The 13,612-nt window shown below is 45.7% G+C and overlaps 1 long non-coding RNA gene, 7 other non-coding genes and 1 pseudogene across 8 annotated transcripts; 7 read left to right on the forward strand and 2 right to left on the reverse strand.

Annotated features, from left to right (window-relative positions):
- Positions 1–36: 36 nt before the first annotated feature.
- LOC119918850 lies at positions 37–509 on the reverse strand. The gene is made up of 3 exons (XR_005447505.1): positions 407–509; positions 168–321; positions 37–77 (listed from the first exon to the last, which is right to left on the reverse strand). It is a non-coding gene; the product is annotated as an uncharacterized LOC119918850 (long non-coding RNA).
- A 253-nt stretch (positions 510–762) lies between these two features.
- Positions 763–2,590, reverse strand: LOC119918849 (annotated as a pseudogene).
- A 2,857-nt stretch (positions 2,591–5,447) lies between these two features.
- trnar-ucg lies at positions 5,448–5,520 on the forward strand. Its single transcript has one exon. It is a non-coding gene; the product is annotated as a tRNA-Arg (tRNA).
- A 360-nt stretch (positions 5,521–5,880) lies between these two features.
- trnai-aau lies at positions 5,881–5,954 on the forward strand. Its single transcript has one exon. It is a non-coding gene; the product is annotated as a tRNA-Ile (tRNA).
- Positions 5,955–7,944: 1,990 nt separating this feature from the next.
- trnar-ucg lies at positions 7,945–8,017 on the forward strand. Its single transcript has one exon. It is a non-coding gene; the product is annotated as a tRNA-Arg (tRNA).
- A 360-nt stretch (positions 8,018–8,377) lies between these two features.
- trnai-aau lies at positions 8,378–8,451 on the forward strand. Its single transcript has one exon. It is a non-coding gene; the product is annotated as a tRNA-Ile (tRNA).
- Positions 8,452–10,012: 1,561 nt separating this feature from the next.
- On the forward strand, positions 10,013–10,086 carry trnai-aau. The gene has a single exon. It is a non-coding gene; the product is annotated as a tRNA-Ile (tRNA).
- Positions 10,087–12,079: 1,993 nt separating this feature from the next.
- On the forward strand, positions 12,080–12,152 carry trnar-ucg. The gene has a single exon. It is a non-coding gene; the product is annotated as a tRNA-Arg (tRNA).
- A 360-nt stretch (positions 12,153–12,512) lies between these two features.
- On the forward strand, positions 12,513–12,586 carry trnai-aau. Its single transcript has one exon. It is a non-coding gene; the product is annotated as a tRNA-Ile (tRNA).
- The last annotated feature ends 1,026 nt before the right edge of the window (positions 12,587–13,612 follow it).

Below are 13,612 nucleotides of genomic sequence, written 5' to 3' on the forward strand. Positions count from 1 at the left end.
CTTAGGACGCAATCAATAATTCTGGAACCTACCTGCAGACCAAATCTTCAACATTTTGTCCAGGAGCCACTGCAGAACTGTATGGGAGCAACACAAATGCTTTCACTGACAAATAGCAACTGTGAAAGCCCTTGAATTTGCAATAAGCACTATCCATCACTCTTTACCTTTGAGCCAGTGGGGTCTGTGGAAACAGTGTCAACACTCCCTGTGTGTCCCCGACAGCAGTGTCTGGCTTTCACCTTGTCCTCTCGGAGTTCCACTCCCACAGCAGGATGTTTTGGTCCAGAGAGGCGGTCAGAAGCAGAGAGGTCAGACCATCTGAAGAGATACGTTGGCAGAGTCTTTTAAGAAAGGTTCTCATTGTTATTATTAAAGTGACTGTATGACATTCTGCCCTGCTCACCTCTTTTGACCAGGCTACATCTTTCACCACATCTGTGTGTCCAGCCACTGTCAACACTGCCTTGCCCTCTACAGACCAGATCCTGGCTGTCTGTCATACGACCCTGTTAGGATCCTGCAAAAAATAGAAAAGTAAGAAAACCAGGAGATTATAGTATATTTAAAACAAAATTTATTCAGATTACAGCCTGTCGTGTATAGTTTTCCACCAGAGGGCACTCTGCAACACGTTTGGAACAAACCACAACGCTGTACTATTTACAAAAAGAAAGTTTATTTTTAAATTGCTATGACCGAAAGGCCATTAGAAAATGTAAATGCAATACAAACAAATGAAAAAGTCTGTTGTCTGTTATCTTACCATTCAGCATCTGCATCTACAGAGCTAATCCAGTCATCGTGCATCAACATCCTCGGGCTCTGGGGCTGTGATCCGCTCTACATACTCTATCTCCACCACGTCTTCCTGAAGCACAGACATACGCACTGATGACCAGATATCAAATCACGTGTTCCCATTTGTCCCTCTTAGGCTTCCACAAGATAAGGCAGTGAATGCTGAAACAAGCTTTACACAAAACTGTCTGTACCATAAGTATAACAGGAACACAGCATTTACACTCAGGTTTAAGCATGGAGGCTGGTCATACCGTCGATATGTCTTCTGCCTCCATATGAGTGGCCAGCGACGATCGCAGGAACTGACCCTTGACCAGGAAGTCGAAATCCACTTTGCTGTGAGAAGCTGCGGAAACAAAAGAAAAATATGCGTTCAAGATGTTACGAGTATTTTAAGCACTGGGATTTTGTCAGCCATATGACATAATTTAAGCTGAGTATAAACAATAGAAATCTGTGTATATAGTAAAACTTGTTATTAATGTATGGAAAGCCGTTTTAACATTTATTACTTAAAACTTACCAGTAGCTATTTAAAAGCTACTAGTACATTTATTAGTCACTAATAACTATTCACATTTTACTAGTGACAATTGATTAGATACTAGAACTTAATATTCAGTTACTAATAACTATTTTTTAGTTACTAGTAACTAACTGCACATCTATTCATTAGTTACTAGTTACCATTTCCATTTTGCTAGTGTCTATTATTTAGCTACTAATAATAGATACCAGTAAAATGGAATTAGGTACTAGTAACCATTTTCACTTTACTAGTATCTATTATTTAGCTATTAGTGCTTTCTTTTGTTAATAGTAATATTTTCTTTCTTACTAGTAAAAATAAAAAAGTTACTAATGCCATTTGGATAGTTACTAATGACTGATGAGTAGGTACTAGTATCTAAATAACAGATACTAGTAAAAGGTTACTAGTAACTATTCAATAAGTTACTAGTAACTAATGAATAGATGATATCTGAATTGCAGAGACCCATAGATTTCAATGAAAAATGTGCAGTTAGTTAATAGTAACTGAGAAATTAAGTTCTAGTATGTCATCAATTCTTACTGCTAGAGCAGGGGAACAGTGGCTAATAAATAAATACTTTTAGCTTTTAAATAGCGACTACTAAGTTTTAAGGAATAAATGTTAAAACGTCTTGACATATTTAATGCTTAAAATAAATGTGAGTTTACCATTTTTAGCTTCCAGTAGCATGTGATGACATTACTGAGGTCCTGCACTTCAGAGTTAGCAGGGATGGAGAATGGGACATCATCCACAACATACCTACAAAGAAAGGCCTTCGGTTTGTACCATAGTTTACCACACACACACATTTCGCATATGTACATATATATTAAGACACCAAATGACACAGATGCAGCAGGACAGCAGCCAGTCACATCTTTGGATTGTTAGCAATAGCTAGCTAATCAATATGCGCTACAAAACTGTTGGTGGATAACTACAATTAGAAGCTTAGGCAGAATTTACAGAACACATTCATGGCTCAAAGGCGGAGAAGTGCCTCACAATAATGTCGTACTGTTTACTGTAAGTTACAGCTAGATACCCAGACGGCTAACGTTAGCTGCTGTCGTTTTTTAGTTATATTTAATTGGTTTAAGGGAATAAGAGCTCACCTTTTGTTCTCCGTGAAGAACCTCGCTTGTAACTGCGACATTTTTAGCTATGTATTCCTCTTACAGACGACTAAGTTAGCTATATGAATCTAAGCTATGGCTAAGTTGTTCATCTGCTCCTTCACAACACATCGACGCGCATGTAGTCGTGCCATGTGGTATCAGAGTCAGGCAACTCAGCAGAGCACAGATGAAGCCAATCGATGATATGGATCTGTGCTCCTCCAGTAATGCCTGCCCTGTGACTGCGACATTAAAATACGCCATTAAAAGTATATGTATTCTATTAAACACCACTAAATTATATTAGAAAATCTACTGTATTGAGTATCAAATACTCAATATGTAGAGATGCAGAGCTATGTTTATGCTATTACATATTATATTACTCGCTTCTTATTTCTGATGCAGTAGTACTGTACACAGCATTTTATTGTTAATTGGTCATGGTGGAGCACATTTGAACTATTTTACCTATTGGGTTGTTTAGCATAATATTGCTTGTTTTGTAGGCCTATGTAAAATCTGCATCTTTAAAGTTACTATTAAGCTGTCAAATATTCCATAAGACTTCAGTTAAAAGCCTGGTCCTATTTAGACACCTGTGCTATTTACTGACTGTTGTGGCTTCACGTTTTGACAAATAAACGCAGGTCAATTAGAAGCCTGGTCGGGTACTATTAATTGAAGTTTTAGGTTACAGTCTCAAATTTGTAATTAAGTACAATACTTTAAAAGTACTAAATTACATTCCACGTATTGGTAATCTAATTGAACACTGGAAAAAGTTGTTGCCGCCCATCTCCAGGACCACCTCAAACATAACAACCTTTTTGAATAATTCCAGTCGGCTTTTCTGCTCTGCACACAGCACAGAAACAGCCTTGGTTAGAGTCACAAACGACCTACGAATGGCAACTGATGCTGGCTTAGCAAAAAGAAAGAAAGAAGTACCCTACAGCAGGCCGATTAGCTCAGATGGTTAGAGCGTGGTGCTAATGACACAAGGTCATGAGTTCAACCCCATACTGGCCAGACAACTCGACGTCAGAATCAGAAGGAGCTTTGTTGCCAAGTACCTTCTTACACATACAAGGAATTTGCTTTGGTGTTGAGGTGCTACATACAGCTGACATAAATAGATGTAGAAATATGTAATAAACAAATGCAAGTTATATATGAAGAATAGAGAAAAATAATACAACTGACAATATAAAAAAATGGAACAACAACCACTTACAATTAACAACAAATATTTGTGGCGAGAGGTTTTGGTCCTGATGGACCGCAGCCTCTTGCCAGAGGGGAGAGTCTGAAACAGTTTGTGACCGGGATGGGAGGCGTCAGCTGCTGCAGTCTTTCCTGCTCGCCTCAGAGTCCTGGAGGCGTGCAGGTCCTGAAGCGATGCAAGATTGCAGTCAATCACCTTCTCTGCAGAGCGAATGATACGCTGCAGCCTGCCCTTGCCCCGGGAGTGGGTCTATGATGGATTTAAGGTGGGACAACACAAGGCGCTCCAAAGACTTCATCACCACAGAGGTCAGGGCGACGGGTCTGTAGTCGTTTAGTCCCGTGGTCCTTGGTTTTTTGGGGACAGGGATGATGGTGGAGGCTTTGAAGCAGGCTGGCACATGGCATGACTCCAGTGAGGTGTTAAAAATGTCTGTAAACACCGGAGACAGCTGATCAGCACAGTGCTTCAGGGTGGATGGGGAGACAGAGTCCGGCCCCGCTGCTTTGCGAGGTTTCTGCCTCCTGAACAGTCTGTTAACATCCCTCTCTTGGATGGTAAGAGAGGGGGGGATGAGATGGTGGACTGTGGCCGATCAGTGGTGTGACGGGGGATGGTGTCAGGTCTGTCCCATTGTCTTTCAAAGCGACAGTAAAACTGGTTCAACTCGTTGGCAAGGCGTGAGTCGTTCATGGAGTGGGGGGATTTAGGTTTGTAGCTGCTGATCCGTCTGAATCCTCTCCAGACAGAAGCAGAGTCATTCCTGAGGACTGGTCTTGTAGTCTCTCTGCATACAGCTGTTTAGCATCTCGCACCGCCTTGCTAAACCTGTACTTTGACTCCTTAAACCTGGCCCGGTCTCCACTCCTAATCGCCTCTTCCTTTTCCAACCTCAGCTGTCTGAGCTTAGCTGTGAACCAGGGTCTGTCATTGTTATAACTCACCCTGCTGCGTGTTGGAATGCAGCTGTCCTCACAGAAGCTGATGTAGGATGTCACAGCCTCTGTAAACTCATCCAGATTGTTGGTAGCAGTCCTGAAAACATCCCAGTCAGTGCAGTCCAAGCATGCCTGAAGATCCTCTACAGCTTGACTGCTCCATTTCTTTGATGTCCTCACTACAGGTTTACAGAGTTTTAATTTCTGTCTGTAAGCAGGAATCAGGTGGACCATGACATGATCAGAGTGTCCCAGTGGAGCGCGTCTAACGGCGAGATAGGCACTGCTAACTGTGGTGTAACAGTGATCCAAAGTGTTCCCCTCTCTGGTTGGACACTTAATGAACTGTCTGTATTTGGGGAGTTCTTGGCAGAGGTTTCCTTTGTTAAAGTCACCAAGAACAATAACAAGGGAGTCCGGGTTTGTCTGCTCCACACACAGTATCCGGTCGGCCAGCATGCGCTGTGCGTCCTGCACGTTGGCGTGCGGCAGAATGTAAGCACCAACCAGAATGAATGAAGCAAACTCACGGGGGGAGTAAAGCGGTTTACAGTTTATGATTAAAAATTCCAGATTAGGAGAACAGTGCTGCTGAATGGCGTTTGCATTGTCCTGCTCACAAGCGAGAGCTTTCCGATTTAAACAAATTCTGCCCCTCTTATGCCAAGTTACAAGGACTTTACACATGACAGGATATCCAGTGACTGTTAGCACGGCGCTAAAAGCTACAAGATCTTGAGTTTGATTCCCAAGCTGGCCACTCTTAGTGCTTTGACAAGACCAGATCACCAAGTGTTGTAAGATGTGAGCAAGGGAAACGGGACCGCGTGGCCTAACGGACAAGGCGTCTGACTTCGGATCAGAAGATTGAGGGTTCGAGTCCCTTCGTGGTTGAAGGCCCCTCCGTTATTTATGGAGAAATACTTAAAGCCATCGCGACAGACCGTATAAGAAGTGAGTATTTTCAAGTTTAAACAATTTGTGCTTGCATAGACTTGGGGGCACTTTGCACACGACTGAACATCCAAAACTTGTCCGTTTCTTTTTTTTTTACTTCTGGAGGACAAATTGTTTAAAAAAAGAACCACAAAAGCAGGCGGCTCAGGTCAAAGGTTTTGAGTGTACTGCTCACCTGGAAGGTGGTCACACATGACTTAACATCCAGTATGGAGCCATTGTCTGTTTTAGTCTGTCCCTGTTGTTTTATGCATTGAATTTTGTTAGCAAAAAGAAAGAAAGAAGCACCCCACAGCAGGCCGGTTAGCTCAGATGGTTAGAGCGTGGTGCTAATAACGCCAAGGTCATGGGTTCAACCCCCATACTGGCCAGTGGTGACCATTTAACAACTCGACGTCAGAATCAGAAGGAGCTTTGTTGCCAAGTACCTTCTTACACATACAAGGAATTTGCTTTGGTGTTGAGGTGCTACACCAGACAGACATACAGCTGACATAAATAGATGTAGAAATATGTAATAAACAAATGCAAGTTATATATGAAGAATAGAGAAAAATAATACAACTGACAATATAAAAAAATGGAACAACAACCACTTACAATTAACAACAAATATTTGTGGCGAGAGGTTTTGGTCCTGATGGACCGCAGCCTCTTGCCAGAGGGGAGAGTCTGAAACAGTTTGTGACCGGGATGGGAGGCGTCAGCTGCTGCAGTCTTTCCTGCTCGCCTCAGAGTCCTGGAGGCGTGCAGGTCCTGAAGCGATGCAAGATTGCAGTCAATCACCTTCTCTGCAGAGCGAATGATACGCTGCAGCCTGCCCTTGCCCCGGGAGTGGGTCTATGATGGATTTAAGGTGGGACAACACAAGGCGCTCCAAAGACTTCATCACCACAGAGGTCAGGGCGACGGGTCTGTAGTCGTTTAGTCCCGTGGTCCTTGGTTTTTTGGGGACAGGGATGATGGTGGAGGCTTTGAAGCAGGCTGGCACATGGCATGACTCCAGTGAGGTGTTAAAAATGTCTGTAAACACCGGAGACAGCTGATCAGCACAGTGCTTCAGGGTGGATGGGGAGACAGAGTCCGGCCCCGCTGCTTTGCGAGGTTTCTGCCTCCTGAACAGTCTGTTAACATCCCTCTCTTGGATGGTAAGAGAGGGGGAGGAGGTGGGGGATGAGATGGTGGACTGTGGCCGATCAGTGGTGTGACGGGGGATGGTGTCAGGTCTGTCCCATTGTCTTTCAAAGCGACAGTAAAACTGGTTCAACTCGTTGGCAAGGCGTGAGTCGTTCATGGAGTGGGGGGATTTAGGTTTGTAGCTGCTGATCCGTCTGAATCCTCTCCAGACAGAAGCAGAGTCATTCCTTGAGGACTGGTCTTGTAGTCTCTCTGCATACAGCTGTTTAGCATCTCGCACCGCCTTGCTAAACCTGTACTTTGACTCCTTAAACCTGGCCCGGTCTCCACTCCTAATCGCCTCTTCCTTTTCCAACCTCAGCTGTCTGAGCTTAGCTGTGAACCAGGGTCTGTCATTGTTATAACTCACCCTGCTGCGTGTTGGAATGCAGCTGTCCTCACAGAAGCTGATGTAGGATGTCACAGCCTCTGTAAACTCATCCAGATTGTTGGTAGCAGTCCTGAAAACATCCCAGTCAGTGCAGTCCAAGCATGCCTGAAGATCCTCTACAGCTTGACTGCTCCATTTCTTTGATGTCCTCACTACAGGTTTACAGAGTTTTAATTTCTGTCTGTAAGCAGGAATCAGGTGGACCATGACATGATCAGAGTGTCCCAGTGGAGCGCGTCTAACGGCGAGATAGGCACTGCTAACTGTGGTGTAACAGTGATCCAAAGTGTTCCCCTCTCTGGTTGGACACTTAATGAACTGTCTGTATTTGGGGAGTTCTTGGCAGAGGTTTCCTTTGTTAAAGTCACCAAGAACAATAACAAGGGAGTCCGGGTTTGTCTGCTCCACACACAGTATCCGGTCGGCCAGCATGCGCTGTGCGTCCTGCACGTTGGCGTGCGGCAGAATGTAAGCACCAACCAGAATGAATGAAGCAAACTCACGGGGGGAGTAAAGCGGTTTACAGTTTATGATTAAAAATTCCAGATTAGGAGAACAGTGCTGCTGAATGGCGTTTGCATTGTCCTGCTCACAAGCGAGAGCTTTCCGATTTAAACAAATTCTGCCCCTCTTATGCCAAGTTACAAGGACTTTACACATGACAGGATATCCAGTGACTGTTAGCACGGCGCTAAAAGCTACAAGATCTTGAGTTTGATTCCCAAGCTGGCCACTCTTAGTGCTTTGACAAGACCAGATCACCAAGTGTTGTAAGATGTGAGCAAGGGAAACGGGACCGCGTGGCCTAACGGACAAGGCGTCTGACTTCGGATCAGAAGATTGAGGGTTCGAGTCCCTTCGTGGTTGAAGGCCCCTCCGTTATTTATGGAGAAATACTTAAAGCCATCGCGACAGACCGTATAAGAAGTGAGTATTTTCAAGTTTAAACAATTTGTGCTTGCATAGACTTGGGGGCACTTTGCACACGACTGAACATCCAAAACTTGTCCGTTTCTTTTTTTTTTACTTCTGGAGGACAAATTGTTTAAAAAAAGAACCACAAAAGCAGGCGGCTCAGGTCAAAGGTTTTGAGTGTACTGCTCACCTGGAAGGTGGTCACACATGACTTAACATCCAGTATGGAGCCATTGTCTGTTTTAGTCTGTCCCTGTTGTTTTATGCATTGAATTTTGTTAGCAAAAAGAAAGAAAGAAGCACCCCACAGCAGGCCGGTTAGCTCAGATGGTTAGAGCGTGGTGCTAATAACGCCAAGGTCATGGGTTCAACCCCCATACTGGCCAGTGGTGACCATTTAACAACTCGACGTCAGAATCAGAAGGAGCTTTGTTGCCAAGTACCTTCTTACACATACAAGGAATTTGCTTTGGTGTTGAGGTGCTACACGCAGACATACATAGAGACTGACATAAATAGATGTAGAAATATGTAATAAACAAATGCAAGTTATATATGAAGAATAGAGAAAAATAATACAACTGACAATATAAAAAAATGGAACAACAACCACTTACAATTAACAACAAATATTTGTGGCGAGAGGTTTTGGTCCTGATGGACCGCAGCCTCTTGCCAGAGGGGAGAGTCTGAAACAGTTTGTGACCGGGATGGGAGGCGTCAGCTGCTGCAGTCTTTCCTGCTCGCCTCAGAGTCCTGGAGGCGTGCAGGTCCTGAAGCGATGCAAGATTGCAGTCAATCACCTTCTCTGCAGAGCGAATGATACGCTGCAGCCTGCCCTTGCCCCGGGAGTGGGTCTATGATGGATTTAAGGTGGGACAACACAAGGCGCTCCAAAGACTTCATCACCACAGAGGTCAGGGCGACGGGTCTGTAGTCGTTTAGTCCCGTGGTCCTTGGTTTTTTGGGGACAGGGATGATGGTGGAGGCTTTGAAGCAGGCTGGCACATGGCATGACTCCAGTGAGGTGTTAAAAATGTCTGTAAACACCGGAGACAGCTGATCAGCACAGTGCTTCAGGGTGGATGGGGAGACAGAGTCCGGCCCCGCTGCTTTGCGAGGTTTCTGCCTCCTGAACAGTCTGTTAACATCCCTCTCTTGGATGGTAAGAGAGGGGGAGGAGGTGGGGGATGAGATGGTGGACTGTGGCCGATCAGTGGTGTGACGGGGGATGGTGTCAGGTCTGTCCCATTGTCTTTCAAAGCGACAGTAAAACTGGTTCAACTCGTTGGCAAGGCGTGAGTCGTTCATGGAGTGGGGGGATTTAGGTTTGTAGCTGCTGATCCGTCTGAATCCTCTCCAGACAGAAGCAGAGTCATTCCTTGAGGACTGGTCTTGTAGTCTCTCTGCATACAGCTGTTTAGCATCTCGCACCGCCTTGCTAAACCTGTACTTTGACTCCTTAAACCTGGCCCGGTCTCCACTCCTAATCGCCTCTTCCTTTTCCAACCTCAGCTGTCTGAGCTTAGCTGTGAACCAGGGTCTGTCATTGTTATAACTCACCCTGCTGCGTGTTGGAATGCAGCTGTCCTCACAGAAGCTGATGTAGGATGTCACAGCCTCTGTAAACTCATCCAGATTGTTGGTAGCAGTCCTGAAAACATCCCAGTCAGTGCAGTCCAAGCATGCCTGAAGATCCTCTACAGCTTGACTGCTCCATTTCTTTGATGTCCTCACTACAGGTTTACAGAGTTTTAATTTCTGTCTGTAAGCAGGAATCAGGTGGACCATGACATGATCAGAGGGTTTTGAGTGTACTGCTCACCTGGAAGGTGGTCACACATGACTTAACATCCAGTATGGAGCCATTGTCTGTTTTAGTCTGTCCCTGTTGTTTTATGCATTGAATTTTGTTAGCAAAAAGAAAGAAAGAAGCACCCCACAGCAGGCCGGTTAGCTCAGATGGTTAGAGCGTGGTGCTAATAACGCCAAGGTCATGGGTTCAACCCCCATACTGGCCAGTGGTGACCATTTAACAACTCGACGTCAGAATCAGAAGGAGCTTTGTTGCCAAGTACCTTCTTACACATACAAGGAATTTGCTTTGGTGTTGAGGTGCTACACGCAGACATACATAGATGACTGACATAAATAGATGTAGAAATATGTAATAAACAAATGCAAGTTATATATGAAGAATAGAGAAAAATAATACAACTGACAATATAAAAAAATGGAACAACAACCACTTACAATTAACAACAAATATTTGTGGCGAGAGGTTTTGGTCCTGATGGACCGCAGCCTCTTGCCAGAGGGGAGAGTCTGAAACAGTTTGTGACCGGGATGGGAGGCGTCAGCTGCTGCAGTCTTTCCTGCTCGCCTCAGAGTCCTGGAGGCGTGCAGGTCCTGAAGCGATGCAAGATTGCAGTCAATCACCTTCTCTGCAGAGCGAATGATACGCTGCAGCCTGCCCTTGCCCCGGGAGTGGGTCTATGATGGATTTAAGGTGGGACAACACAAGGCGCTCCAAAGACTTCATCACCACAGAGGTCAGGGCGACGGGTCTGTAGTCGTTTAGTCCCGTGGTCCTTGGTTTTTTGGGGACAGGGATGATGGTGGAGGCTTTGAAGCAGGCTGGCACATGGCATGACTCCAGTGAGGTGTTAAAAATGTCTGTAAACACCGGAGACAGCTGATCAGCACAGTGCTTCAGGGTGGATGGGGAGACAGAGTCCGGCCCCGCTGCTTTGCGAGGTTTCTGCCTCCTGAACAGTCTGTTAACATCCCTCTCTTGGATGGTAAGAGAGGGGGAGGAGGTGGGGGATGAGATGGTGGACTGTGGCCGATCAGTGGTGTGACGGGGGATGGTGTCAGGTCTGTCCCATTGTCTTTCAAAGCGACAGTAAAACTGGTTCAACTCGTTGGCAAGGCGTGAGTCGTTCATGGAGTGGGGGGATTTAGGTTTGTAGCTGCTGATCCGTCTGAATCCTCTCCAGACAGAAGCAGAGTCATTCCTTGAGGACTGGTCTTGTAGTCTCTCTGCATACAGCTGTTTAGCATCTCGCACCGCCTTGCTAAACCTGTACTTTGACTCCTTAAACCTGGCCCGGTCTCCACTCCTAATCGCCTCTTCCTTTTCCAACCTCAGCTGTCTGAGCTTAGCTGTGAACCAGGGTCTGTCATTGTTATAACTCACCCTGCTGCGTGTTGGAATGCAGCTGTCCTCACAGAAGCTGATGTAGGATGTCACAGCCTCTGTAAACTCATCCAGATTGTTGGTAGCAGTCCTGAAAACATCCCAGTCAGTGCAGTCCAAGCATGCCTGAAGATCCTCTACAGCTTGACTGCTCCATTTCTTTGATGTCCTCACTACAGGTTTACAGAGTTTTAATTTCTGTCTGTAAGCAGGAATCAGGTGGACCATGACATGATCAGAGTGTCCCAGTGGAGCGCGTCTAACGGCGAGATAGGCACTGCTAACTGTGGTGTAACAGTGATCCAAAGTGTTCCCCTCTCTGGTTGGACACTTAATGAACTGTCTGTATTTGGGGAGTTCTTGGCAGAGGTTTCCTTTGTTAAAGTCACCAAGAACAATAACAAGGGAGTCCGGGTTTGTCTGCTCCACACACAGTATCCGGTCGGCCAGCATGCGCTGTGCGTCCTGCACGTTGGCGTGCGGCAGAATGTAAGCACCAACCAGAATGAATGAAGCAAACTCACGGGGGGAGTAAAGCGGTTTACAGTTTATGATTAAAAATTCCAGATTAGGAGAACAGTGCTGCTGAATGGCGTTTGCATTGTCCTGCTCACAAGCGAGAGCTTTCCGATTTAAACAAATTCTGCCCCTCTTATGCCAAGTTACAAGGACTTTACACATGACAGGATATCCAGTGACTGTTAGCACGGCGCTAAAAGCTACAAGATCTTGAGTTTGATTCCCAAGCTGGCCACTCTTAGTGCTTTGACAAGACCAGATCACCAAGTGTTGTAAGATGTGAGCAAGGGAAACGGGACCGCGTGGCCTAACGGACAAGGCGTCTGACTTCGGATCAGAAGATTGAGGGTTCGAGTCCCTTCGTGGTTGAAGGCCCCTCCGTTATTTATGGAGAAATACTTAAAGCCATCGCGACAGACCGTATAAGAAGTGAGTATTTTCAAGTTTAAACAATTTGTGCTTGCATAGACTTGGGGGCACTTTGCACACGACTGAACATCCAAAACTTGTCCGTTTCTTTTTTTTTTACTTCTGGAGGACAAATTGTTTAAAAAAAGAACCACAAAAGCAGGCGGCTCAGGTCAAAGGTTTTGAGTGTACTGCTCACCTGGAAGGTGGTCACACATGACTTAACATCCAGTATGGAGCCATTGTCTGTTTTAGTCTGTCCCTGTTGTTTTATGCATTGAATTTTGTTAGCAAAAAGAAAGAAAGAAGCACCCCACAGCAGGCCGGTTAGCTCAGATGGTTAGAGCGTGGTGCTAATAACGCCAAGGTCATGGGTTCAACCCCCATACTGGCCAGTGGTGACCATTTAACAACTCGACGTCAGAATCAGAAGGAGCTTTGTTGCCAAGTACCTTCTTACACATACAAGGAATTTGCTTTGGTGTTGAGGTGCTACACGCAGACATACATAGAGACTGACATAAATAGATGTAGAAATATGTAATAAACAAATGCAAGTTATATATGAAGAATAGAGAAAAATAATACAACTGACAATATAAAAAAATGGAACAACAACCACTTACAATTAACAACAAATATTTGTGGCGAGAGGTTTTGGTCCTGATGGACCGCAGCCTCTTGCCAGAGGGGAGAGTCTGAAACAGTTTGTGACCGGGATGGGAGGCGTCAGCTGCTGCAGTCTTTCCTGCTCGCCTCAGAGTCCTGGAGGCGTGCAGGTCCTGAAGCGATGCAAGATTGCAGTCAATCACCTTCTCTGCAGAGCGAATGATACGCTGCAGCCTGCCCTTGCCCCGGGAGTGGGTCTATGATGGATTTAAGGTGGGACAACACAAGGCGCTCCAAAGACTTCATCACCACAGAGGTCAGGGCGACGGGTCTGTAGTCGTTTAGTCCCGTGGTCCTTGGTTTTTTGGGGACAGGGATGATGGTGGAGGCTTTGAAGCAGGCTGGCACATGGCATGACTCCAGTGAGGTGTTAAAAATGTCTGTAAACACCGGAGACAGCTGATCAGCACAGTGCTTCAGGGTGGATGGGGAGACAGAGTCCGGCCCCGCTGCTTTGCGAGGTTTCTGCCTCCTGAACAGTCTGTTAACATCCCTCTCTTGGATGGTAAGAGAGGGGGAGGAGGTGGGGGATGAGATGGTGGACTGTGGCCGATCAGTGGTGTGACGGGGGATGGTGTCAGGTCTGTCCCATTGTCTTTCAAAGCGACAGTAAAACTGGTTCAACTCGTTGGCAAGGCGTGAGTCGTTCATGGAGTGGGGGGATTTAGGTTTGTAGCTGCTGATCCGTCTGAATCCTCTCCAGACAGAAGCAGAGTCATTCCTTGAGGACTGGTCTTGTAGTCTCTCTGCAT

The sequence above is a fragment of the Micropterus salmoides genome, unplaced genomic scaffold (assembly GCF_014851395.1).
Source record: "Micropterus salmoides isolate LMB-PRFRI ecotype aquatic unplaced genomic scaffold, ASM1485139v1 Ms_hic_scaffold_2453, whole genome shotgun sequence".
In the NCBI taxonomy this organism is placed as follows: domain Eukaryota; kingdom Metazoa; phylum Chordata; class Actinopteri; order Centrarchiformes; family Centrarchidae; genus Micropterus; species Micropterus salmoides.